The 26,027-nt window shown below is 35.5% G+C and overlaps 2 long non-coding RNA genes across 2 annotated transcripts in view; one reads left to right on the forward strand and one right to left on the reverse strand.

Annotated features, from left to right (window-relative positions):
- The window catches only part of LOC117796738, a 455,682-nt gene that overhangs the window by 286,808 nt on the left and 142,847 nt on the right, over positions 1 to 26,027 (reverse strand). The window lies entirely within an intron of this gene.
- Positions 720 to 17,958, forward strand: LOC117796736. The gene is made up of 4 exons (XR_004621393.1): positions 720 to 861; positions 12,025 to 12,029; positions 16,518 to 16,522; positions 17,941 to 17,958. It is a non-coding gene; the product is annotated as an uncharacterized LOC117796736 (long non-coding RNA).

A 26,027-nucleotide genomic window follows, 5' to 3' on the forward strand; every position in this document is an offset into this window, starting at 1 on the left:
GCACACACAGAAAATGAATCCCAATAGCAATTGTCCTAGAAAGAGAGAGAGCTCAAATTTCATGAGTTAATGCCACCCATGGGCCTTGAAACCTAGAGTTTTAAAGGTCAGCATGCTTGGCTCTGGCAGGGCTCTGAGGACATTGGGATGGCTCTTGCAGAAAACGCAAGGCAAGCAGCCTTTGGACATACAGTGTAAAACAGCAATCTGAAAAATACCAGGGGCACACAGTGGAGAGGTTACTCATCTCAAAGTGTGTCCCAGACAGGCAGAGTTCATGGAGAGACTCCAATGGGAACAAAGGAACTGGCAGGTACCATTTCCCTCCCTCGGCCCTCAGCATAAACACAGAGTACACGTGGGAACCAGCACCTGCATTCCCTACCAATGTTGACTTGCTTACACCAAGAACCCCCCCCCACCTCTGGAAGAACCTACCTTGCTTACACCAAGAACTCCCCCCAAACTCTGGAAGAACCTACCTTCCCAGTCATGACTGCCTCAATCCCAATGTAGTGGGCCCCTCCCCCAGAAGACCAGCTCAAGTCCCTGTGAACCACATTTCTTTTTTTTTTTTATTAATTTTATTTTATTATATTATGTTAATCACCATACAGTACATCCCCTGATTCTGATGTAAAGTTTGATGCTTCATTAGTTGCATATAACACCCAGTGCACCATGCAATACGTGCCCTCCTTACTACCCATCACCAGTCTATCCCCTTCCCCCACCCCCTCCCCTCTGAAGTCTTCAGTTTGTTTCTCATAGTCCATAGTCTCTCATGTTTCATTCCCCCTTCTGATTACCCCCCTTTTCTTTATCCCTTTCTTCCCCTACCGATGCTCCTAGTTCTTATGTGTGAACCACATTTCTGATGTGGGAGTTTTGAGAGTCCTTGATTCTGGTTGCAGCAGTGACAGGTCTCATTTCACAAGCAGACCTGAGCACACCTCATTAAAACATGCCACATTTAGGCCAAGGACCAAACACTAACCACAGCAAAGAAAGCCTCTGCAAATGACAGTCCTGAATGATAAAGCAATCAAGACACAACAGCAGAGTGCATACAGCACACAATGGAGACAATCCTAGAAGCTCCGGACCCTGGAGAACATCAGACACTACACTGACTGCAGGGCATTACAGGACCTCTTTTTCATAAAGCCAATTCCCTAAAGGACAGAGGATGTACCTGACTTTCCTAACAGAGAAACAGGCACAGAGACTTAGACAAAATGAGAAGACAGAGGAATTTGTTCCAAATGAAAGAACAGGACAAGGCCACAGCCAGAGATCCAAGCAAAACAGATATAAGTAACATTCCTAATGGAGAATTTAAAGCAATTCTCATAAGATACTCACTGGACTTGAGAAAATAGTGGAGAACGTCAGTGAGACCATTAACACAAATATAAGGAATAAATAGCAGAGATAAAGGACTCAATAACTGAAATGAGAAACATACTTGATGGAATAAACAGCAGATGGAAGAAGCAGAGGAATGAATTAATGACCTAAAAGACAGAGTAATGGGAAGTAATAAAGCTGAATATTATTATGCAAAATAAGAATAGACTTAGGTAACTCAGGAACTCCATGAAACATAATAGCATTCATTTATAGAAGTCTTAGACAAAGAAGAGAGAAAAAAGGAGCACAGAATTTATTTAAAGAAATAATAGCTGAAACTTCCCTGATTTGGGGAAGGAAACAGATACCCAGATCCAGCAGGCACAGAGAACCCCCAACAAAATCAACAAAACCAAATCTACACCAAGACGTACTGTAATTAGAATGTCAAAATATAGTGATAAAGGAAAAAAAAATTTAAAGTAGAAAGACAAAGGAGACAGTTACATACAAAGGCAACCCCCTAAAACTCTCAGTGCATTTTTCAGTGGAAACTTCCCAAGCCAGAAGTGCATGATCTATTCAAAGTGCTGAGTGGGAAAAACCTACAGCCATACATATTCTATTCAGCAAAGCTATCTTTCAAAATAGAAGGAGAAATAAAGAATTTCCCAGACAAAAACTAAAGGAGTTCATGACCACTAAACCAGCCCTGCAAAAAATATTAAAGGAATATTTGAGTGGAAAGCAAAGACCAAAAATAACTTATGAAGGTAGGAAATACAAAATCAGCAAAAATGAATATTTCTTTAAAAATCCAGTCAAGGGACTCACAAAATAAAAGGATATAAAACATGACATCATAAACCTAAAATTTAGGTTAGGGGTAGGAGAGGAGTAATGGGTTCAAACTTAAACAACCATCAACATAATATACACTGCTATACCCAGAATATGTTATATACAAACTTAATGGTAACCACAAATCAAAAATCACTAATAAGTATGCAAAGAATAAAGAGAAAGAAATCCAAATATATCATGAAAGAAAATCAGCAAAACATGAAAGAGAGAAAGACAAGAAAGGATCAGATAAAATCTTCAGAAACAACCAAAAAACAAGTAATAAAATGGCAATAAATACACATCTATCAATAATTACTTTGAATATAAATGGACTAAATGCTCCAATCAAAAGATATAAGATGACAGACCCACTCATATGCTACCTAGAAGACAGCTGCAGATTGTAAGTGAGGGACAGAAAAATATCTATCATGCAAATGGACGTCAAGAGAAAGCCAGAGTAGCAAAACTTAAATCAGACAAAATAGACTTTAAAAGAGACTGTAACAAGAGACAAAGAAGGACACTTCATAATAATAAAGGGGACAATCCAACAACAAGATATAACAATTATAAGTATTTATACATCCAACAGGATAGCACCAAAATACATAAAACAGTTAATAACATACATGAAAGAACTAATCGATAATAACACAAAAATAGTAGACCCTAACGCACTGCTTACATCAATGGACAGATCATCTAAACAGAAAATCAATAAGGAAACAATGGCTTTAAATGATACACTGGACCAGATTAATTTAAGATATATTCAGAACATAACATCCTAAAACAGCAGAATACACTTTCTTTTCAAGTGCGCACAGAACATTCTCCAAAATAGATCACATATTAGGCCACAAAACAAGCCTCAACAAATTCAAAAAAGATCAAGTCATACCAAGCATCTTTTCTGACAACAAAACCATGAAATTAGAAATCAACCATTAGAAAAATCTAGAAAGACCACAAATACATTGAGATTAAACCACATGATACTAAACAATGAATGGGTCAACTACGAAAGCAAAGAAGAAATAAAAAAGTACATGGAAACAAATGAAAATTGAGAACATAAAACTTCAAAATCTTTGGGATGTAGCAAAAGTGGTTCTACGAGAGAAGTTTATAGCAATACAGGCCTACCTCAAGGAGCAGGAAAAATCTCAAATAAGCAACCTAATCTTACCTTTAAAGGACCTAGAAAAAAGAATAACAAACAAAACCTAAAACCCGGAGAAGGAAGGAAATAATAAATATTAGAGCAGAAATAAGTGACATAGAAACTAAAAAACAAAAGAACATGTCAATGGTACCAGGATCTTGTTACAAAAAAAAAAAAAGTCAATAAAATTGATAACCTCTAGGAGAACTTATCAAGAGAAAAAAGAGAAAGAACCCAAATATATAAAATCACAAATGGGAGAGGAGAAATAACAACCAACATCACAGAAATACAATTATAAGAAAATATTATGAAAAACTCTATGCCAATAAATTGGACAACCTAGAAGAAATGGATAAATTCTAGAAACACATAAACTACCAAAACTGAAACAGGAAGAAACAAAAAATTTGAATAGACCATTTACGAAGAAAGAAATTGAATCAGTAATCAAAAAAAACCAAAACAAAACAAAAAAACTCCCAACAAATAAAAGTCCAGGACCAGATCTCTTCACAGGCAGATTTTACCAAACTTTCAAAGAAATAAGGAAACAAAAGCAAAAATAAACTATTGGGACTACATCCAAATAAAAAACTGCTGCACAGTGAAGGAAACAATCAACAAAACTAAAAGGCAACCTATGGAAGTGGGAAAGGTATTTGCAAATGATATGTGATAAAGGGTTAGTATCCAAAATATGTAGAGAACTTGTACAACTCAACACCCAAAAAATAAATAATCCAATCAAAAATCGGCACAAGACATGAACAGATATTTCTCCAAAGAGACCTGCAGATGGCCAACAGACTCATGAAAAGATGCTCATCATCACTTCTCATTGGGAGAAATGCAAATCAAAACCACAATGAGATATCACTTCACACCTGTCAGAAAGGCTAAAATCAACAACACAAGAGACAAGTGTTGACAAGGATGTGGAGGAAAGGAACACTTGTGCACTGTTGGTGGGAATGCAAACTGGTGCAGCCACTGTGGAAAACAGTATGGCGGTCCCTCAAAAAGTTAAAAATAGAACTAGCCTAAGATCCAACAATTGCACTATTGGGTATTCACCCAAAGAATACAAAAGCACTAATTCAAAGGGATACAGGAAAACCTATGTTTATAGAAGCATTATTTATAATAGCCAAGATATGGAAGCAGCCCAAATGTTCATGGATTGATGAATGTTGATGAATGGATAAAGAAGAAGTGGTGTGTGTGTGTGTGTGTGTGTGTGTGTGTGTGTGTGTAAAATAGAGTATTATTCAGCCATAAAAAATGAAATCTTGCCATTTGCAACTACGTGGATGGAGCTAGAAAGTATAATGCTAAGCAAAATCAGTCAGAGAAAGAAAAATACCACAGGACTTCATTCATATGTGGTATTTAAGAGACAAAACAGATGAACAAAGGGAAAAAGAGAGAGAGAGAAACCAAGAAACAGACTCTGAACTATAGAGAACAAACTGATGGTCACCAGAAGGGAGGTGGGCTGGGGGAATGGGTGAAACGGGATGGGGATTAAGAAGTGCACTTGCTATGATGAGCATTGGGTGATTAAACTAAAAAATAAAGTACTTAATATTATAAAAAGAGTAAAAGTTTCATGCACAAAGATATTCATCATAGCACCATTTATCTTGGTCAATTTTCTTTGAAGCAAACATTCTATGTTTGAAACAACCTAAATATTAAGTACTGGAGATGTTCCTGACGGTAAATAACACGTCAATTGATCTAATGAAAGTATCTACAAACTACTATCAGCAGCCTGGTTTTGTTTAGTCTCCAATTAAAAATAGTTTTTACATTTTTAAATGGTAGAAAAAAACATTTAAAAATATTTTGTGACCCATGAAAACTAGAGCAAATTTACAGCACCTATAAAATTTTATTGGAGCACAGAAATGCTCAATCATATACCTATCATGTAGCTATTTATATCTCATCTATAGTCATTTTCTCCAATAGCATAACAAAGTAGTTGAGACCGACACCATAAGACCTACAGAACCTCAAATATTTACAGAAAACCCCTCCCAACCCCTAATTTGATGTCCAGATAAGAGATTATGGATTCTGGAATTAGATTGCTTGGTATTAAGTGCCAACTCCAGTGTTTATTATCCATGTGATACTAGGAAAGACACCCTCTCTGCGCCTCAACTTCCGCACTTGTGAAATGAAGATAATAATAGTACCTGCCTCTTCTGGTGGTTGTAGTAATTGCATCGTAATGTATACAGTGCCTAGAACAGAATAAGCACAGTGAAAGTTAAAGTTATTACATTTCTAGTAACTGCTCAAAACTACTCAAGTGTTAGATGGAAAATAAGAGAAAATTGTAAATATAGTATGAGTACAACTGTTAGTAAAATTTTCACATAAAAACCGTCTGGTAGAAAATATCCCAAAATATTAACAACGATTATCTATCTTTAACTGGAAGGACTTTTACTTTCTTTTCTGTTCTTCCCAAGTTTACTCTATGTACTCAAATTACCTATGTAATGATAAAACAATCATGAATATAAAAAAGATGGAGACTGCTATAACTATGGAAACAGTTCTAGGAAAGCACATTTTACACGAGGAATGAATATATAAATGTAAGTAATGAATATTCTGTGTTCCAACAGCTCTCCTCCTGCTGCTTCATAGATTCCCACCACATCTTTCCCAGAAAAAAAATACAATTGCATTTTTTTCCTACCAAAGGGTAAGAGTAACATTTATGCACTTCACCTTTCACCTGTGCTGGTGGTCACTTGGAAGTGTGAGGTGACAAGTTTACCCAAGTTCATTCTATTATACACATTGCTATTTATCACTGACTTCCACTAACACCACACTTCATTATCCACATTGAAAAATTCATTCCCCAGCCTCTCTGTTGCAGGTTCTTGTCTCCAGCAGCCCTCCCCATAGACAGTTGCACTTTTATTCTGTACTAAATTCTCCTCATTCTTACAATCAATCTTTCAGTACAACAGAGAGCTTTCAGGTCAGCTCAGGGTGTGTGACTAAATTCCTGGGGAAGGGGTTTGGATATGTGTTAGTTGAACACCAACACTTAGTCACAATTTATTAAGACCACTGATTCCCGCCCCCCAACACTATGTTGTTGGAAACAGCAATTTACATATTTCATTTCTTATTTTCTACTTCACCTGAAAATAACACTAAAACACAAAGTTGTGAATGTCTGGGCAAGTCAATTCTATTAGTGTCAATTCATGGCCAAGGTAGAGCATTTCAGCTTTAAATAAGACATTTAGTTCCACCTACCTGGGAGGATATGCCTTTCCCAAATGTCAGGTTACACTTTAGGGCTTATGTTGGATAAATGCAGGGGGCCCTAGGAAAAACAATCCGATTGTGTAGTGTAACTCTGATGCCTAGCACAAAGTCTGGCATGCAGACATCGCACAATGAGCCTCACCTAGATTCTCTATCTCAGCATGCATCCATCCATTCACCCATCCATCCAACCATTCATTGATCTGTACATGCTTATCTTTACATATGAAACTGGGTAAAACAAAAATTTAAATTCATAGCCTACTGGAAGTCCATCAGTAGTGTCACCTCTCCACAAACACAATTTATTTTGGAATGTTCACTGTTGAGGCTGATTCTAAGAAAGATACTGATGATAAAAATTAATCAGAATGTATCCTATTTTTCAATGATCTAACAGTCACAGACAGGTAGACACATACATTGAACACAGTACAGTAAGAGCAACAATAACAGCACACCCGAGATCCAGAGGAAGAACTGACATATTCTTTGGGGAGTGGGGTGGAAAGGGATGTCCTATGTGAGAAACATGGCTCCCAAGTGGGAGATGCTGAGTTTCCTACAGATTCTCCCATGTTATTTCTGACTTTGCTAATGAATTTCCATGCATATTTGCAGTTTGTTATGAGAGGGAATAAACCATGCAACTGATCCTATATAGCTCCATCACCGCATGGTCAATCTCTTCTGAAGAGCAAGAGGCATGGTTGCAAGGGAAAGGTGGGGTGCCTTCATGTGACCAAATTCACACTTGCTTCACTTTCTCCCATCTCATACTGTTTCTTTTTCTTAATTTAAGGAGCTGTTTCTAAAAAAAATATGTACTGTGCAAAGAAAAAAGAAATATTCCTTAACATTATCTGGTTCAGTTTTGATTCAAGTGCAAAATTTGAAATTGAGTCAAATCACCAAAAGATAATGAAGAATAACTTTTAACGAATATAGAAATATATTTATTGTTATATTTGAATATAAGACAATTGAGCACTAGATATTGAACCAGCACAGAGAACCCAGCAGAAGAAATCTACAGGCTTACAATCTACAGCCTTCTTAGGGAATCCCTGGGTTATATTTTTCATCTCCCAGTGAGAGCTCTAATAGGATTGGTACAGATAAAGACTGTCATTTGGCCTTGTGGGTTAATCCTACTTTGCTTCTGTAATTGTTATTACTATGCTACACTAATTAACAAGAAAAGAAAAATATGTGTATATATATGTGCGTGTGTGTGTGTGTGTATATATATATCCCAGTATATGTGTGTGTGTATATATATGTATACATATACAGTATATGTGTGTGTGTGTGTGTGTGTGTGTGTGTGTGTGTGTGTGTGTGTGTATATCCCAGTATATAAAATAGTATGGCTTCAGAAATTTAAAAAGGGTCCTGTTCCTTACAAAGAAAGAGTGAACATGATCACAACAGACAGAAAAATCCATATTCAAGTTCTGCTGGTAAAAGGAATTAGCACAAAGTAAAATAAAACTTATTTATTCACTAGATACCAGTAGAGCCTGGAAACATTGATAATTTATATTTTGATGGATTTTCCTTTGTTCTATGAACAATGGTAACAATGAAATGAGAATTCAATTAATGACAGGGAATAAAGACTTCTAATAATTTTCATTAATATAAGGCATCATTGTTTCTGATAAGTCTAAGCTAAGCCAATGGATCTCGTTAAATCTCATTAAAGAAGTTGGTCATGGTCTGGTTATTACATAAACAGAACGACATCAAGGAAAATCAAATTGGTACTTAGTGTGTCATACATGTGTTTTTTTAGAAAGGATACAATCCTCAAGTCAGACCAAAACACAAGACAACGGACGGGTGTCTGTGTGTGCTCACGTGCTTGCTTGTGTCTAGGGAAGGGTCTTATACTGAAGATGAAAAATGAGCGTCTAGAAGTTGATTCATATATGAAAACTATAGGAACTTTAGTTCTTTTTTTTTAATAGAACATTATCTTCATGAATGCATGACTAGATTTTTATGTAGCCACAACTACCTGAAAACTATCTGCAATAATAATAATAAAGCCCACATAAATACAGCAGCTGATGGAAGCTTACCCACTGTAAACCATTTGTCAATCAACTGATAAAATCATGTCTTTTGCTCCAGATACTTTTTTCCTCCTAAACGTTCACCTAATATTCTGAGTTCATTTTTAACTCACTACTTTTATGAAGCTGTCCCTGATTCCTTTAGCCCACATGAGTAAATCCTTCCCCTGGCTCATTAGTACTAATTCTCTGAGCTGTAAGTATCTTTTTTTTTTTTTTTTTGGAATGACTCTTAGTAATGACTTCCCTTTCATTTCAACTAAATTATAAATACCTTAAGCCTCAGGCTATGATTTGTACTTGTTCAGTAACCTTTTGATTACACGGAGGAGAAACGAGACAAAGGAAGGAGGTCCAGAACACACACCAGGCACATTAGATGATAGCGTGTTCATTCAAAAAAATATTTATTGAGCTACTCTATGCCAAGTTCTTCACGAGGCTCTAGTTATTGGTAGAACAAAACAGACACACTCCTTGTCTCCATGGACATTACCACCTATGAGGAGGCACAGTCAATAAACATGTAGGCAAAGAAATGACTACAACTTGTCATAGTTCTCTAAAGGAAATGTACTGAATTCAAGGATGGAGAGTAGAAACTCAGGCTTGACAATGTCTATTTTCCACTTTTGCCTTTATTTGTGTCAAAGCATTTGAAATGATTCTAATTCACAACTATCATGCACTAGGGGAAAATGAACTAGTGTCCCTATACAACCTCCATAACAGTGGCTAGAAATGAGGTTCTCAGACTCCCTGGATAGATAAGAGTTGACTCAAGAATTGGGGATATAGAGTATATGAGCCTCCTAAACTGGAATATTTGGGAGTTCAGCAAAGAAGGTCAACAGGTTAAGAGAGTGGATGAAGGAAAATAGAGAAGGAAACTAGGATAACTGTAAAATTATCCTTTCTCCAGATTATATTGCCAGTTAGCAAACAAGGTGTTTCAAGATATTTCATCCTAAAAAAGTGGTTGAACTTCCATAAACTAAGTATTATCTCCAATCAGATGTATGAACGATATCACAAATTCTGTACGTCAGAAATCTGTGCAAATTTAGATGGGTTCTCTTTTTGGGGTTTTACAAGGCTGAAATCAAAATGTTAGCTAGACATGGGGGTCTTATCAACGGCTCAGGGTATTCTTCTAAGGTTATACTGCTATTGGCAGAATTCATTTACTTGTGGCTGTAGAACTCATGGTGGCATGTTTCTTCAAGGTCAGCAGGAGAGTGTCTCTACCACTATGAATCTATATACAAGGACAGCATGAGTCCTTTAGAGTTCACCTGACTAGATGAAGCACACCCAAGACAATCTCCCTTTTGATTAACTCCAAGTCAACTGATTAGGGATCTTAACTGCATCTGCCAACTCCCATCACCATTGTTGTATAACATAATCTAACCATAGGGTAAAATCTCATCTTAGTTCAAAGTTCCAGATAACAGAGGGCAGCTGTATCAGAAGATGGGAATCATGTAGGACAGTTAATAATTCTGCCTGTCATACTGGACCTGCATTCTCTCCCTGACAGCATTACAGTACAGAAGCTAAGCACCAGCAGTCCCCCTTTTAATATTCTTATGTCTCTGAAGTCATTATTGAATGCTAAAAAGAGGGGGTGAATGTCAATTACTATCTATAATGCCCCAAAGCCATTGTTATTTTCATTTAATAATCCATTCAACTGTACTCATTTCTGATAAAAAACAGACCTTAGCACATATTTGAGTTTGCAATTCTAGTCTGCACTCAATTAAAATATTACAGTGAAAATACTGTCTCTGTGTTATAACACCTCAGATACCCAAATGTTTTGAGGTCTAAGTATAGGACCTTTCTTCCATTAATCTCCTTTTGCACCTAATATGGCAAAAGAACATTCACCAACATTTTTATATGTATTTTATACTCCCAATAAATTGATAAAAATGTGTTATATGTCTGGGTGGGGAAATAATAGGGTATAAACTTTAATTTTCTTAAGAGAGATAAAGATACTCTTTTGTTATTAATAATATTGTCTACCATCCCCATTTGATAATAATACCTCTAGACACTAATCTGATACATTGCAGTTCAGACAATATTTTCACATCTTTTTATTCTCTCAATAACCCTGTGATTTGAGTTTCTTTCCATCATTGTTCTTTCATTGAAGAGGAAACTGGAACTAAAAAGAATTTCAGTGGATTTTCAAGATGAATCTACAAACACGACCTGGCAATCCTAAATATGTATGAATCAAACAACAGAGCTCTGAAATATGTGAAGAAAAACTGATAGAACAGGTAGGAGAAATAGACAAATCCAATGTTATAGTTAAAGATTTCAATACCTATTTCTCAACAGTTGATAGAATAACTAGATATAAAATCAGCAATGTTACAGAAGAACTCAATACCACCCTTGGACAGGATCTAATCAGTATTTATAGGGCACTCTCCTGAATAACAGCAGAATATATATTTCTTAAAGCTTACATGAAGCATTTACCAAGATAAACCATATTCTGGACCATAAAATAAACTGTGAAAAATCAAGATATTGAAAATTACACATAGTGTATTCTCTGATCATAGTGGAATCAAACTAAAAATTGATAAAAGATAACATAAATCTTCAAATACTTAAAAATTATACAACGTACTTCTAAATACAAGTGGCAAAGAAACGTCTTGCTCAAAGGAGACTAAAAGTGCATTTAACTGCATGATAAAGAGAATACAAAATATCAAAATTTGTAAAACATAGCCAACACAAGGTTAAGAGGGAAATTTGTAATACTTTTATCAGGAAAGAGAAAAATCCCAAATCAATAAACTGAGTTCCCAACTTAAGAAATTGGAAGAAAAAGAAAAATACCAAAAAGCAGAAGGTAGGGCATAATAAAGATAAGAACATAAATCAATGTTCTTAAAAAACAGAAAAATACAGGGTGTCTGAGTGGCTCAGTCGGTTGAGTGTCTTGCTAAGCTTAGTTCGTGATCTCAGGCTCCTGAGATCGAGCCTGGCATCGGGCTCCCTTCTCAGTGGGAGTCTGCTTCTCCCTCTCTCTCTGTGCCCCTCCATTCATGCTCGCTCATTCTCTCTCTCAAATAAATAAATACAATTTTTTAAAAACCAGAAAAATACAAAACACCAATGAAACAGAAAACTGGTTATTTTAAAAGATCAGTAAAATTGGCACACCTCTAGCAAAACTGAAAAATAAAGACATAAATTGCCAAGGTCAGCAATAAACAATGGTTACCACTGCAGACCATGTAGACATTATAGGGATATTAAGAGAATACTATTTTTTAAAAAAAGAGAGAATAATTCTACACACATAAATATTTGACTACGTAGATAAAATGGTAAATTTCCTCAAATGCACAATCCAACACAATTCACCAACTACAAAATAATCTGAATAGCTTATAACTTATAACTACTAAAGACATTGAACTCATAATTTAAAAAATCCTTCAAATTAAAAAAAAATCCTTGAACTAGTTTCAATGGAGAATTCTAACAAAACTTTAAAGAACAATTACCATTCATTCTACACAAACTCTTGTAGAAAGTGGTAGAGGATAGGGGCGCCTGGGTGGCTCAGTCGTTAAGAGTCTGCCTTCAGCTCAGGGCGTGATCCCAGGGTGATCCCAGATCCCTGGGATCGATCCCCACATCAGTTTCCTCCTTTGGGAACCTGCCTCTTCCTCTCCCACTCCCCCTGCTTGTGTTCCCTCTCTTGCTGGGTGTCTCTCTGTCAAATAAATAAATAAAATCTTTAAGAAAAAAAAAGAAAAAGAAAGTGGTAGAGGATAGAATATTTCTCACATCATTTTCTGAGGCAAGTATTACCCTGAGATCTGACAAACAGTTGGAAAACAAAACAAAACTATAGACCAATATCTATCATGAATATAGATACAAAAATCCTTAACAAAAGATTAGTTAAAAGAATTCAGCAATATATAAAAATAATTTTATGCTATGACAAAGTAGGGTATATTCTAGGGATTCAAGACTGTCTTAATATTCCAAAAAACAATTAATGTAATCTACCATATTAACAAGCCAAGGCAAAACAATCACATAATCATATTAATTACTTTAGAAAAATGTATTTGACAAAATTCAGTACTTATTCATGATAAGAATCTCAGAAAAGAGTAGAACTTTCTCAAGTTGATAAGGGCTAATCTGCAAAAAAATTCCTACAATTAATATCATTTGTAATGGTGAAAGACTGAGAGTGTTTCCCCTAAAATTGAGCACAAGCAAGGATGTGCACTCTCACCACTATCTTTGGGGTTTTGTTTTTTTTGTTTTTATTCTGTCTCACTACTGTGACCTGAGTGCCAGAGAAAATCAAAGACTTTTCACTCAGTGATTCCTTTTATTTTTTTTTAAGATTTTATTTATTTATTTATTTACTTGGGAGAGAGAGAGAGACAGAAAGAACATGAGTAGGGGGCAGAGGGAGAGGGATAAGGAGACTCCCCACTGAGCAGAGAGCTCCTTGAAGAACTTGATCCCAGGATTCGGAGATATGACCTGAGCCGAAGGCAGATGCTTAACTGACTGAGCCACCCAGGAGCCCCTCACTCAGTGATTCCTTGAGGAGAAAATACACCCGATTGGAATGCAGAAATAGTGAGTTTCATAAGTTTTTGGTTCAATAATCCAAATATCATATATTTGGATCCCAAAAGGAAAGAGAATAGCTTTGTAATGGTAAAATGAGAATCAAAATAACAGAGTCAAAATTAGTTTTTGCTTGTTCCCTGATCTCATATAGTACTTTGAGTGTTAGCCAGTGGAATACAGCAAGAAAAAGAAATAAGAGGCATACAGGTCAGAAAGGAAGAAATAAAAGAGTCTCCATTTGTAGGTAATGTAATAGTGTAATAGGAATCTCTTGGTATAATAGTAATCTTGATATCGTATCCCATGAGGTACCGGGCATGAAATAAACACCACAGCACTACCACGGTTGGTTGGGCAGATGCAGAGGAGTCTATGTTCTTGATGACTTTATTAGTCGCTATATCAGGTATGGACTTATTTTTGGAATTCCTATGACTTGAGAAAACTAAGCCCCTTATTTTGTTAAGATACTATGCACATAATGTCTTACAGATGAAGAGCAATCCTTGTCATGATCTTTATGTAATCAATTTTCCTATCTTTAAAATAAGCATAATGAACTGTAGCTCTCAGAGGAAGTTAAGAAATTTGTATTGTAACCTGTAAAGAATAGCCCCTTGGACTGAATTACGCTCTCCCCCCCACCCCCCACCTGCCAATCCTTAAGCTTAAGCACTAACACCCACTGTGACTTATTTGGACATAGGACCTCTAGGGAGGTGATTTAGGTTAAATGTGGTCAAAAGGGTGGGTTCTGAACTGATGGGAGTGGTATACTCCCAAGAAGAGACACACCGGGGTGCCTCGGTGCCCCAGTCAGTTAAGCATCCTATTCTTGGCTTCCTGTTCGGGTTGTTATCTTGGGGTTATAAAATCCTGTCCCATATCAGGCTCCCCACTCACTGCAGAGTCTGCTTTAAATTCTCTTTCCCACTCCCTGTGACCCTCCTGCTCTCTCGCTCCCTAAAATAAGTAAATAAATCTTTAAAAAAGAGAGAGAGAGAGACATCGGAGAGCACACTCACAACCCCCACCCTCTCTCTCTCTCTCTGTCTCTCTATCTGTCTCTCCCTCTTGACACACAAACATAAAAGAGATCCTGCAAGAAGATGGCCATCTACAAGCCAGGAAGACAACCTTTACTAGAAACCAGCCCCGAGGGCACCTTGATCTTGGACTTCTTGGTTCCACTCGGTAAGAAAATAGATGTTTGCTGACATCTCCCAGTCTGCAGTATTTTGTTATGACCACCTGAATGGATTCATGTAAATGGCATCACAGAAGCCATGGAAATAGGTATTTTTTAGAAGCAAAATGTAGACAACAGAAATACAGAAATAAAGACAAAAAAAGCAAATGGGTAGACATGGCATTTAAAAATCAGGTGTACTGAGAGTAAAACAAAAAGGTAACTATGATGACACAAATTGTTTTTATATATTCACAAATTTAGGTTTTATAAGTGAAGCTACGTCACATATTTTACCATGTTTCATGAGAATGAGTCACCAAAACCTATTGGTAGTTCCTTTACCATACTAATGGATATTGAGTAATAGTATAGCTATGATGTTGGGTGTGCTTTTCACAAACATCCTATGAATTTGTTCAGGATGGTGCATAGTGTCTAGGTGGAGAGGGAGACAATGGACCACATACCCAAAACTTCAGTAAATAAGTAAACAAGATTTCCTAAATGAAGAACAAGAGATTAACTTAACTATGTAGTATGAGCTTCAAAGGAATTTTATTTTTAATGTAATGATAAAGGAGTAATGGTTCAAAAACTGGAAATGGAGAAAAGTATAGACACTCCAAGCCCTTCTGTACAAATCTGTGGTACTGGAAAGTCATAAGAATAAGCAATTTGAGGAGCCAAAGAGAAATAAGCAGTAAGTTAAATAAGTTCCTGAGAGAGAGCAGTAAACAGAAGACATGCATCTCTCTCCTGGAAATACACAAAATGCCTCCATTCTTACAGTAGAGCACTGACCATCATCGTGCTTGCTCCTGAATATATACTATTCACGTGTAGGCAAACTCAGGAACACATGTTCCAAGTCCATTCATATTTCTGAGCAGAGAGCTTGAAAACCATTGAAACACATTCCAACGCCAGAAATGATGTTTCTATTACAAATGTCTACATTAGCCTGCAGAACAAGCTTAATGAGACATTTTTCATTTCTCCCCCCTTTCTACCCCATTAGATTCCTTCCCTGGAGGAAACTATATTACTGTAGCTATATTCAATCTTCCATGACCAGAGAGCTGTTTATGGAGAGAGCTTAAAATGTACAAAGGCCTTACGATAATTCAATGAAAAAAGAAACATCATCAATAACCTCAGACCTAGATGATGGGGAGAGCTTGCACTGAAGTTCTTGAATTTAGTTTTCCCTGGACCCTGAGAAGAATATGGGCCAGCACCACCAAGCAACAAAGCATCCATTATCTTAAGTGACAAGCAATACAGAAAATCCTGAATGTCTACTTTGCAAAAACTCAAGCAAACAGAAAAGAGGGTAAGCTACAATGCTATCCTCCATTAGCTCAGTGTGAATTGAAGCTAAAATTAAAATAAATTTCCCTCCATGAAAACATGTCCATTTGCAGAAGCAAAGGAAAATTCTACAGATAGCAATAGCAAGGTATGAGAACATTAAAAACATGATTTAAAATCTTTTAGATTTTCCAGCATTCACATCACACAATAAGAGACAAAAAGTAAGATTTACCACCTGGGAAGGAGAGAGGATTAGAATGTGAGGTATAACTGACTCCAGACACTGGAATTGGATAAATTACTGTTTTATATGAGGCACACAAGGGTGATAAATAGGAATTGAGAGTTAGCGATCATGCCATATATGCATAGGACCTTAGATATTCTACTTTTGTTCTCATGTCACCTAGCCATTTTACCTCCTAAAATATGCCAGGAATCTCAATGCTTCTGCCCATTTAATACTGGGTCATATTGAATCCCTTGATATAATATGAAACATTTAAACTGCAAAATTCAATGTTGTAACATTTTATCAGAGAGAAGTTTTATTTGAAGATGCTCCTGATAATGAGAGAGAAAACAGAGAGAGAATGGATTTTGTAGGAAGAGATGGTTTTGTAATCAACACATGTACTGGAAGGATTTTTATCATAAAAAGCTGCAGAGGGCTATAAAAAAGTTTTCCCCACTCTTCTCTAAATTGCAAAGAGCATTTCTGGATATACACAGAGGAGACTTTGTACAGACCTTACATTTGAGGAGAGTTACCCTGCTAACCTTTCTTGAAATGTGATTGCTTTCTTACACAATAGCAATCAGAAAAAAAAGACAGGGGGAGGGATTATAATTTATAAAAAGTCTCTGTGGGTAAGATAAAAGTTTGCATACTTTACCGAATACTGTAGAGATTTCATCATATGAAATCACTCATTTTATATATTACCTCTAACACAAGGGCTTGGAAGGCTTTCGAACAAATGGAGACTTGTACTCTCATTGCAATATAGCGTTGGATAATGTCAAAGTCCTTGCCCAATTTTAAAACCCTTCCAGAATCAGGATGTGGATCGATTCTATTCTGGTCCAAAATATTTGCTCTTACTCCATGGGAGAGAATTGAACACTCCTGCCATGTTCAAAGCAGGCTTCACCACGTGGCTTGTATTGCCTCTCATAGTGGGACAATTATATTTCTCTACCCCACTGATGTGAGGAATGGCAATTTGACTCACTTTGGCTAATGAGTTACAAAAAAGTAATGTGTGTCTCTTCTGAGCACAAGTTCAAGGCTATCTATGGTTCCACCACCTCTCTTCCCTATGCCACAAGACCCGTTAAAGTCAAAAAAAGGACTGCTTCTGCAGCCTGGGTCCTGAAGTGACTATAAAGAAAAGCAGTGCCACAGACACCACAGTAAATACTAACATAAACAGAAAAATAAGAATTCCTTTTTTAAGTCATTGAGATTTGCAAGTTATTACTATAACGTATCCCAGTCTACCCTGAGGATACATGGAATGACAGAGAAGATGGTAGAAATGTATAAAAATGCTATTTTTTACTCAATATTATATTTTATGTATGCTATAATATTTTAGCATATTTCATAATAGTCTTGTATTAGAAACTTAAATCATTTTGACAAGGAATTGGTCATTAGCTAGAGTTATGCCAGTTAATCATTTGTAACCATTTAATCTTAAATTGGTAGTTCGTAACATATTACAGCTGATCCCATGGTGTATGTACCATCACTATCGATCCTTTGTACCATTTAGCAATATTTCAACAAGTTTCAAATGCTTTGAGTCAGCAATTTCAATTTTTGGAAACCATGAAATCAGAAAACACATGCATAAGGCTTTTTGTGCAAGCATTCCTTATAATATTGAAAAAAATACTGACAACAACTTGAATATCCAACAACAGAGGGTGAGATAAATGAATCCTGGTATATTTTTAAAATAAACAGAATATATCATGTCACAGAGAAACATTTAAACCTGGGGAAATGCTCAAAATACACTGAGAGAAAAATCATATTATAACATAATATATATGATGTGATCCAAATGTTATTCAAATCATATAAATGAACAAAATTCTGGTAATGTAAAAAGAGGCACTTTTTTTCCTTTATACTTATCTATGTTTTCAATATTATCTACTACAACTTTGTGTTATTATAATGAGGTAATAATAAGGTTCTATGGTATATTATTGAATAGAAAAAAAACATATGACTGATAATGATACACCAAAATTGTATTGAAATATATACATAGTACATCTCTAGAAAAACATATATAGAAATATGAATATTGACTAACTTTTCAAATATTGGAGGGAAGCAAATGAGAAGACAACTTTCACCTTATGCCTTCACAGTTTAATAACACACACTTTTTATAATAGGCATATATTAATTTATAATTTAAAAACTTCACCAATGTTATTAAATATACAAACACATGAGCACATGTGTGCATGCGTGCACACACACACATTTGGGGCCTTATAATTGAACTTTGTGTCCTCACTGCCATAGTCAGATGTCCTCACCGAATAGAACAGAGACACAGTTATTCAGTTTTCAAAGCCTTCAAGGTGGAGTAAAAAACTAAAACCCTGGCCAACTCCTATAGGCTCTTTGGAGTTATTCTTATTTCTGGTATTATGCTGACGTAATCTACCCATTTATTTCCAAAAAGAGAATGTACTGGTTACACCCACATTTCCCAGGCTTTGGTCCAACATGTAAGCCTCAAAAACAAAAATCACTTGAGGAAAAAACAAAGGACCCTGTCTCAAGATTCCAGGCCACAGAGCGTGAGAGAAAACAACTTCACACAGAGAAAAAGAGGTAAGGCTGGGTCTTCTCAATGGCTCGCTCCGCCTGTGATTGCAGATTGGCCAACTCTGACCCTTAATTTCATTCATCTCTATGCAAGGTACATTTTTCCTCCTCAAACTTAGGAAAGCAAAGATTGCTCAAGCATATGTGAGTCACTGAATAATAAAATGATATATCCTAAAGAAAGATGTTTTCCATTTGATTATTAAAGCATGATATATTTTATTTGTAAGAATGTACAAAGCAGAAGGATTTTCAGAGGAAAAAATTATTATGTAATATTGTCCCCTTTCCTTATTAAAATGTGCATGTTTCCTTTTTCATTTGGATTTATATTCCAACAGAATTCACTCTTTTCAGAATGCAATATGATCCATGACTATTTATGGTTCTACAAGTTTCATAATGTATCCCAATAAAACTATTACAGCAGAGGAAGAGAATTAACAAGGATAAGGGTAATTGAGTCATAATGCAGTCTATGAAGTTAAAAATGTTTTTAATCATTAATGTAGCAATGACTTAAAGGAATATAATTCTTCAAGGTTCGGAGTAGGTTAAGGTCTGACTATAACAATCCCTCTTATGACACGAAATTTTCCCTGTAGTATCAGTGATTACAAAAACAAAAGCATTAGAAATGTAACATCTAGCTGCTTATGGGACACTTAGACCTGGCTGTCAATGTTGCAACTTGAGTCATACCTATGAGTCATATGCATTCAAGGCTATAAAAGAGCCACATTCTTTCACCCTGTGATTTGTCAAGAAGAACTAATTTGGAGAGAGGGGGATAAAAGCATTGTAGCATTATCTAAAATAGTAGGACATTGGAGCCAAGATAAATATCAAAGATGTAGTGGTACTGTTAAAAATTATGGTGTGATTAGCACATTTTATGTACATTTTGTGACCATTCAAAACAAAGTTATAAATATTCATTAATATTTACATTGGAGAACATATATGAGCCATCTTGATATGTTAGTGTCTAACACAGGTCATACAATGTGAGATGAAACAAGATGGAACATAAAATATTTGTTGCAAGTCAGTGACGCAGAACACCTATGCAGGTGTATAAAGGGAAGAAAGGGAAGAAGCTTAATGGTGTTAGCTGGTAGGGTTTTAGCTGGTTCATTTTCCTTCCAGAAAACTACATAGTACTCTATACTTATTTTTGTAATTATAAAAAACTGGACACAATGAAAAGTACACAGCTATTTTCAAGTTTGTATGTTCCGAACAAGAGACATATTCAAACAAACAAAAAAGATCCAAGGACTTAGTGTGTAACCTTGACCGTGGGAACTTTGTTCTCAATGATTTCAAGCCAGCACTTGCTGTAAGGTGATACAATATCAAAGATCCAATTGTATCACCATTACCAGTTACAAGCTGCCTTTTTATTGTATCTATTTAACTAGTGTTTAACCAATTTTTCTATTAAAGTCTAGTGATTCTGGGAGGGAAGGGCTTTGTAATTGACTGGGTTGAATGATTTCAATTAGGTAACTACAGTCAAGGTGGAATGCTATTTTCTTTAAGTCCTGCTCAAGTGGGTAACCAGAGAGGTGACAGATAATAAGAAACACCTGAGCCAGATTTAGCTATACCTGCCAAACCTTACTCTAATCTTCGCTAGATATTTCCCCAAAGCAAAATCAGTAAACAATTCAAAATCCCATGGTTCCTGTAAGATTGTAGATCACTCTATTTCAGAGCCTGGTATGGGGAAAAAAAAAAAAGCTATGAGAAACTGAAAATTAAGTGATGATCACTGTGACCTACACATTTATATTAAATGGCAAGTATTATGGGGCCTGGGTGGCTCAGTCAGTTGAACTTCTGACTCTTGGTTTTGGCTCAGGTCATGATCTCAGGGTTGTGAGATCGAGCCCCGTGTGGGGGCTCCAAAACCAGCAGGGAGTCTGCTTAAAGATTTCTCCCCCTATCTATGTCCCTTCCCCTGCTCACGCATGCTCTTTCTCTTTCTTGCTCTCTCTCAAATAAATAAATTTTTAAATGGCAAATATTTTTAAAAGTTTCAGGGGGACAGAAGTACAGTGCTCAGGTTCCAAGAGACGGAGTTTGTATTGCAGAAGCAGCATTACCTCAGCTAAGATCTCTGCTTTCAAAAAAGGCCCTGGTGGTTGTTCTGTGTTCCTGTTTCTTATACGGGTGTTATCACTGGTAACGAATTATAATGTGTGGTTTTTGGGTGTTTTTTTTGTTTTTTGTTTTTAGCCTTACAAACGAGAAGTAGGATCAAATCCAAAACAACTTCTTTCAGTTTGGGACTTCAGCCAAAAAATGAGAGAAAATAAATTCTCTGGTATAGTCTTTTCCGTTTCTTATTTCCCAAACCCTCATACAAATACAGCTACCCTTTCAAACTCTGGTCCTACCTCTAGAAAAAATTACTGAAAACATCAAGGTAGCAAGTCTCATGGTATTTTTAGTTTTCTCCTTACTTTTTCAGTAATATGGGATAATGGGTTTTAGATGACATATATGTGACTATGTCGATGATGTTTTAACAAAATTTCTGATTCATCTGCCAAGGATAAACAAATATACTTACTGAGGAGTATGGAACAAGAGGTACTCACCTTGCTATTGAATAAAAACTTAGATTTTTTTTCCTTTTTTTAAACCAATAGGAAATGATTATTTGTGGGAAAATAGAATGTCTTTACCCTTGCTAAAATATATTAACCAAATTTATACTGGATGATAATACCCCAAATTCAGAGATAAATGGAAAACATTTTCTGCATGTTTCCTATATATGTCATGGTATTAATAGAAAAAGTTAAGTTTTGATATCTGAAGAGAGATTAAATTTTACAAATGAACAACACAAAATATATTATGAACATACATATGTTACACCCACAGCTAATAGCTACTCAATAGGGAAAAGCTGAAAGATTTTCCTCTAAGGTCAAGAATAAGACAAGGATGTCCACTCTTACTGCTTTTATTCATGATAACACTGAAAGTTCTAGCTGTAGCAATCAGACAAGATTTTTAAAAAAAAGGTATCTGAATTGGTAAGAAAGAAATAAAACTGTCACTATTTGGAGATGACATGATATTTTATGCAGAAAACTCTAAAGCTATCTCCAGACAACTATCAGAATAAATGAATTTAGTAAAGTTGCAGGACACAAGATTGATATACAGAAATCTGTTGCATTTCTGCACACAAATAAAGTAGCACAAAGAGAAATTAAAAAAACAACCCTACTTACAACTGCACCAAAAGGAATAAAATACCTGGGAATGAATTTAACTAAGTAGGTGAAAGGCCAATATTCTGAGAATTATATGACACTGATGAAATAAATTGAAAATGAAACAAACTGGAATGATATTTCAGGCTCATTGACTGGGAGAATTAATATTGTTAAAATGGCTATACCACCCTAAGTAATCTATAGATTCAATGCAATCCCTATGAAACTACCGATGACATTTTTCAGAGCCTAGAACAAATAATCCTAAGATTTTTATGGAACTACAGAAGGCCCTGAATAGCCAAAAAATTTTTATGAAAAACAAAACTGGAGGAATCACAATCCCAGATTTCAAGATATACTACAAAGCTGTAGTAATCAAAACAGTACAGCATTGGTACATAAATAGACACACAGATCAATGGAACAGCAGAGAGAGCTCATCAATAAGCCCACGATTATATGGTCAATTAATCTATGACAAAGGAGGCAAGAATTTACAATGGGGAAAAGACAGTCTTTTCAATAAATGGTGTTGAGAAAACTGAACAGCTGCATACAAAAGAATGAAAGTGGACCACTCTCTTTCACCACACACAAAAATAAACTCAAAATGGATTAAAGACCTGAATGTGAGACCTGAGACCATAAAACTCTTAAAAGAAAACATAAGCAGTAATCTCCTGGACATCAGCCTTAGCAATGTCTTTATGGATACGTTTGTTACCTCAGGCAAGGCAAACAAAAGCAAAAATAAACAATTGGGACTATACCAAAATAAAAAGCTTCTATACAGCAAAGGAAACCATTATCAAAACAAAAAGGCAACCTACTGAATAGAAAATATTCAGAAGTGACACACCCAATAAAGGGTTTATAGCCAAAATATAGAAAGAACTTATACAATTCAATACCAAAAGAAAAAAAAAAAACAAAAAAAACAAAAAAATACACACACACACACACACACACACATAATCTAATTAAAAATGGGAAGAGGACCTAAATATTTTTCCAAAGAAGACATACAGATTGTCAACAGATAGATGAAAAGATGTTCAACATCACTCATCATCAGGGAAATGTAAATCAAAACCATAATGAGATATCACTTCACACCAGTCAAAACGGCTAGTATGAAATACAAGAAATAACAATTTCGGTGAGGATGTGGAGAAAAGGGAACTCTCATGCACTGTTGGTAGGAATGTAAATTGTACAGCCACTATGGAAAAGAGTATGGAGATACCTTGAAAAATTACAAAATAGAAATACTACATGATCCAGTAATTCCACTACTATTTACCCAAAGAAACAAAAACACTAATTTGAAAAGATATATGCACCCTTATTTTACTGCAGCATTATTTACAATAGCAAAGATATGGAAGGAACCTAAGTGTCCACTGTTAGACAAAAGGACAAAGATGTGGTATATATTTTTAATGGAATATTACTTAGACAAAAAAGAATGAGATCTCAGAAGCAGTGAAATAAAAACAGGCAATAAGATAAAAAAAAGATAAAAAGTATGTAAGACTTTCTTAGTATAATACTAAGTACGGAGTTATTTCCATTAAAGTTATATTGTATCAAACCTCATACAACTTTTGTTCATTGATTTTTTCAACAATTGCACTTGGAATCCACCTCATTGTTCTTAATTTTCTCACCCACCTGAACTGCCTCAAAATGTCATAGCATCTTAGAGACTTTCTAGTAACTGCTATATCCAGTTACTCTATCAAAAGTTCATTGGTTTCTTTGATCTGTTATATATTAAGAAAAAGAAAAAGAATCACTACAAATAGGAGAGAAAACGTTTAAAAAATAAAGTCAATTCTTGGTCTATCACAAATTTAGAAATATAAAAGCATTTAAAAATTCGCAAAGACAGGCTAAAAGAAAAATCTTTACTTCAAACAATAAACACTAATTTTTCAAATAACTTAATGGTATTTGTTAAGGGATTGAAGCTTTCCAGAAAGAATAAATTCATTATTTCTTTCAAAGACAACAACAATGTGTTTATTGAAACTTTATAACTCTTCATATCTTTGAGAGACTAACACGTAAAAGAAACATAAACAAATTTTATTGGACCAAGGAAAGCAGGACTGATGGTTGATAAATACAGGAAAGCAGATTCTGGTTCACTTAGGTAAGAACAGTATTTGATTGAATTTACTTAAAAATGGAATAAATTTCTGAAGGACATCATGAGTACATTGTCATTGTAGTTTTTATATTTAGGTGGAATAAAAAATGTGTGCCTGAAATGGGAACCATGAAAAAAACTAGGCAACATGGATAAATGAAACCACGGTGGGAGGAGGGGTAAAGTAATGAATTAGAATTTCACATCTGGAATTTGAAGAGTCATGAGAGAAACCATTTTCTAAGAGTTTGCAGTATTAATCACATATTAAAATTTGGAAGGATACTGTTATTTATTGGAGAACTTCATTTGAAGCATCCGGTATGAAACTTAATGATTCAACTTGCTCAACTCTTAACACATTGGGATTTTGGTTTATGCTTATATTAACTTATTTGACTTCTTCCCATGGGATCGGTCTATTTTCACTCACATCCTTAGAGAACTGGTACCATTTTTTTTCCCCTCTATGAATCCTATGCCCCTCTCAAAACCAAGGAACCAAAACTTTTCTCACAAACCCTGAATCACAGATTTTATCACTGGTCACTGGAATCTAGTACTGATATCCCCAGTTCAGTGATGTCAGAATGGTACATCAACCTTGATGAATACTTCTTGAGTTCTCTCCATTTCTCTTGCCTTCCCTTTTCTGAGTCTACATATCTCCAAGGAAGAGAGTACCTTGGGGGCAAGCCCTTGCCCCAACCACCACAGTCCTCCTCAGTATCCAGTTACCCGTATCTGGCCAGAATTTCTCCACAGTCTCAACTGGTACAAGAGGTCAGGTATCACGTACCTAATTAGCAAATTTTGCTGGCACTCTTGCCCTACAAAGTTAAGTACATCAGTCCTCTTTTTCTCCTTTCAATATTATATGAATATAATTTCAATATTATATGAAGATACCATTGGTACATCTCAAGCAAAATTCAATTTCCCAATTTCATTCTACAAATTGTTGGTGGGGTGTGGAGAAGAGAGGCAGAGAGTGATGAGGGAGCAAAAAGTATTTGAAAAAGCCACAATCTAACTTAAAACTTTTTGATTTAAATTTTTTTTCAATAATTTACACAAAATTGGAATGTAATGGAAACCTTCCTGAGTGTTCTCCACTTAAGGGAAGTGCTGGATTAACTGGTATTCTCAATTCTCTCTACAATGTATGACCTATACCTACAATACACTATATGTTTGCTAATATGCTTTAGCAGGTATATGCCCCTCTGCTTCCATGAATTGAGATGTGAGCTTGCAAAGGGCCTGTTGTATTGTTTCCTAAACTTATGTACTTGTTATTGTAATTACATTTAAATGCAATTAAATATTAATTATAATATTTTAATTATACAAACTGATGAAATGTACATGAAAGATAAAATAATTCCATCTGTATGAAAACCAAATTGAATGTTTTGTTAAGACTTGATATTGATTGGGGCACCTGGGTGGCACAGTCAGTTAAATGTGTGGCTCTTGGTTTCAGCTCAGGGTTCTGAGATCGAGCCTTGCATTGGGCTCTGTGTTTAATGTGGTCTGCTTGAAATTCTCTCTCCCTCTCCCTGCTCGTCCCACTTGTGCTCTCTCTCTCAAATAAATCTTAAAAAAAAAAAAAAGGACTTGATATTGGTGAGTCACTAAAAGCCTTGTTGTCAAATAGACGTGGGTGGGAAAATCCTAAAAAGTGGAGGGAAAAAAAAATAAAAAATAAACACATGAATTTTGCAATTGAATTGCTTTGCAAATTTTTCTTCTTAAAAATGCTACCTATAGTTTAGAGAAACTAGAAAGGGGATTAAGTATTATGTTCTAGGGATGGTTTATGTAAGCACAAGGACACAGAACTCAGTGGTGCAAAGAAAC

The sequence above is a fragment of the Ailuropoda melanoleuca genome, chromosome 16, assembly GCF_002007445.2.
Source record: "Ailuropoda melanoleuca isolate Jingjing chromosome 16, ASM200744v2, whole genome shotgun sequence".
NCBI classification, from domain to species: domain Eukaryota; kingdom Metazoa; phylum Chordata; class Mammalia; order Carnivora; family Ursidae; genus Ailuropoda; species Ailuropoda melanoleuca.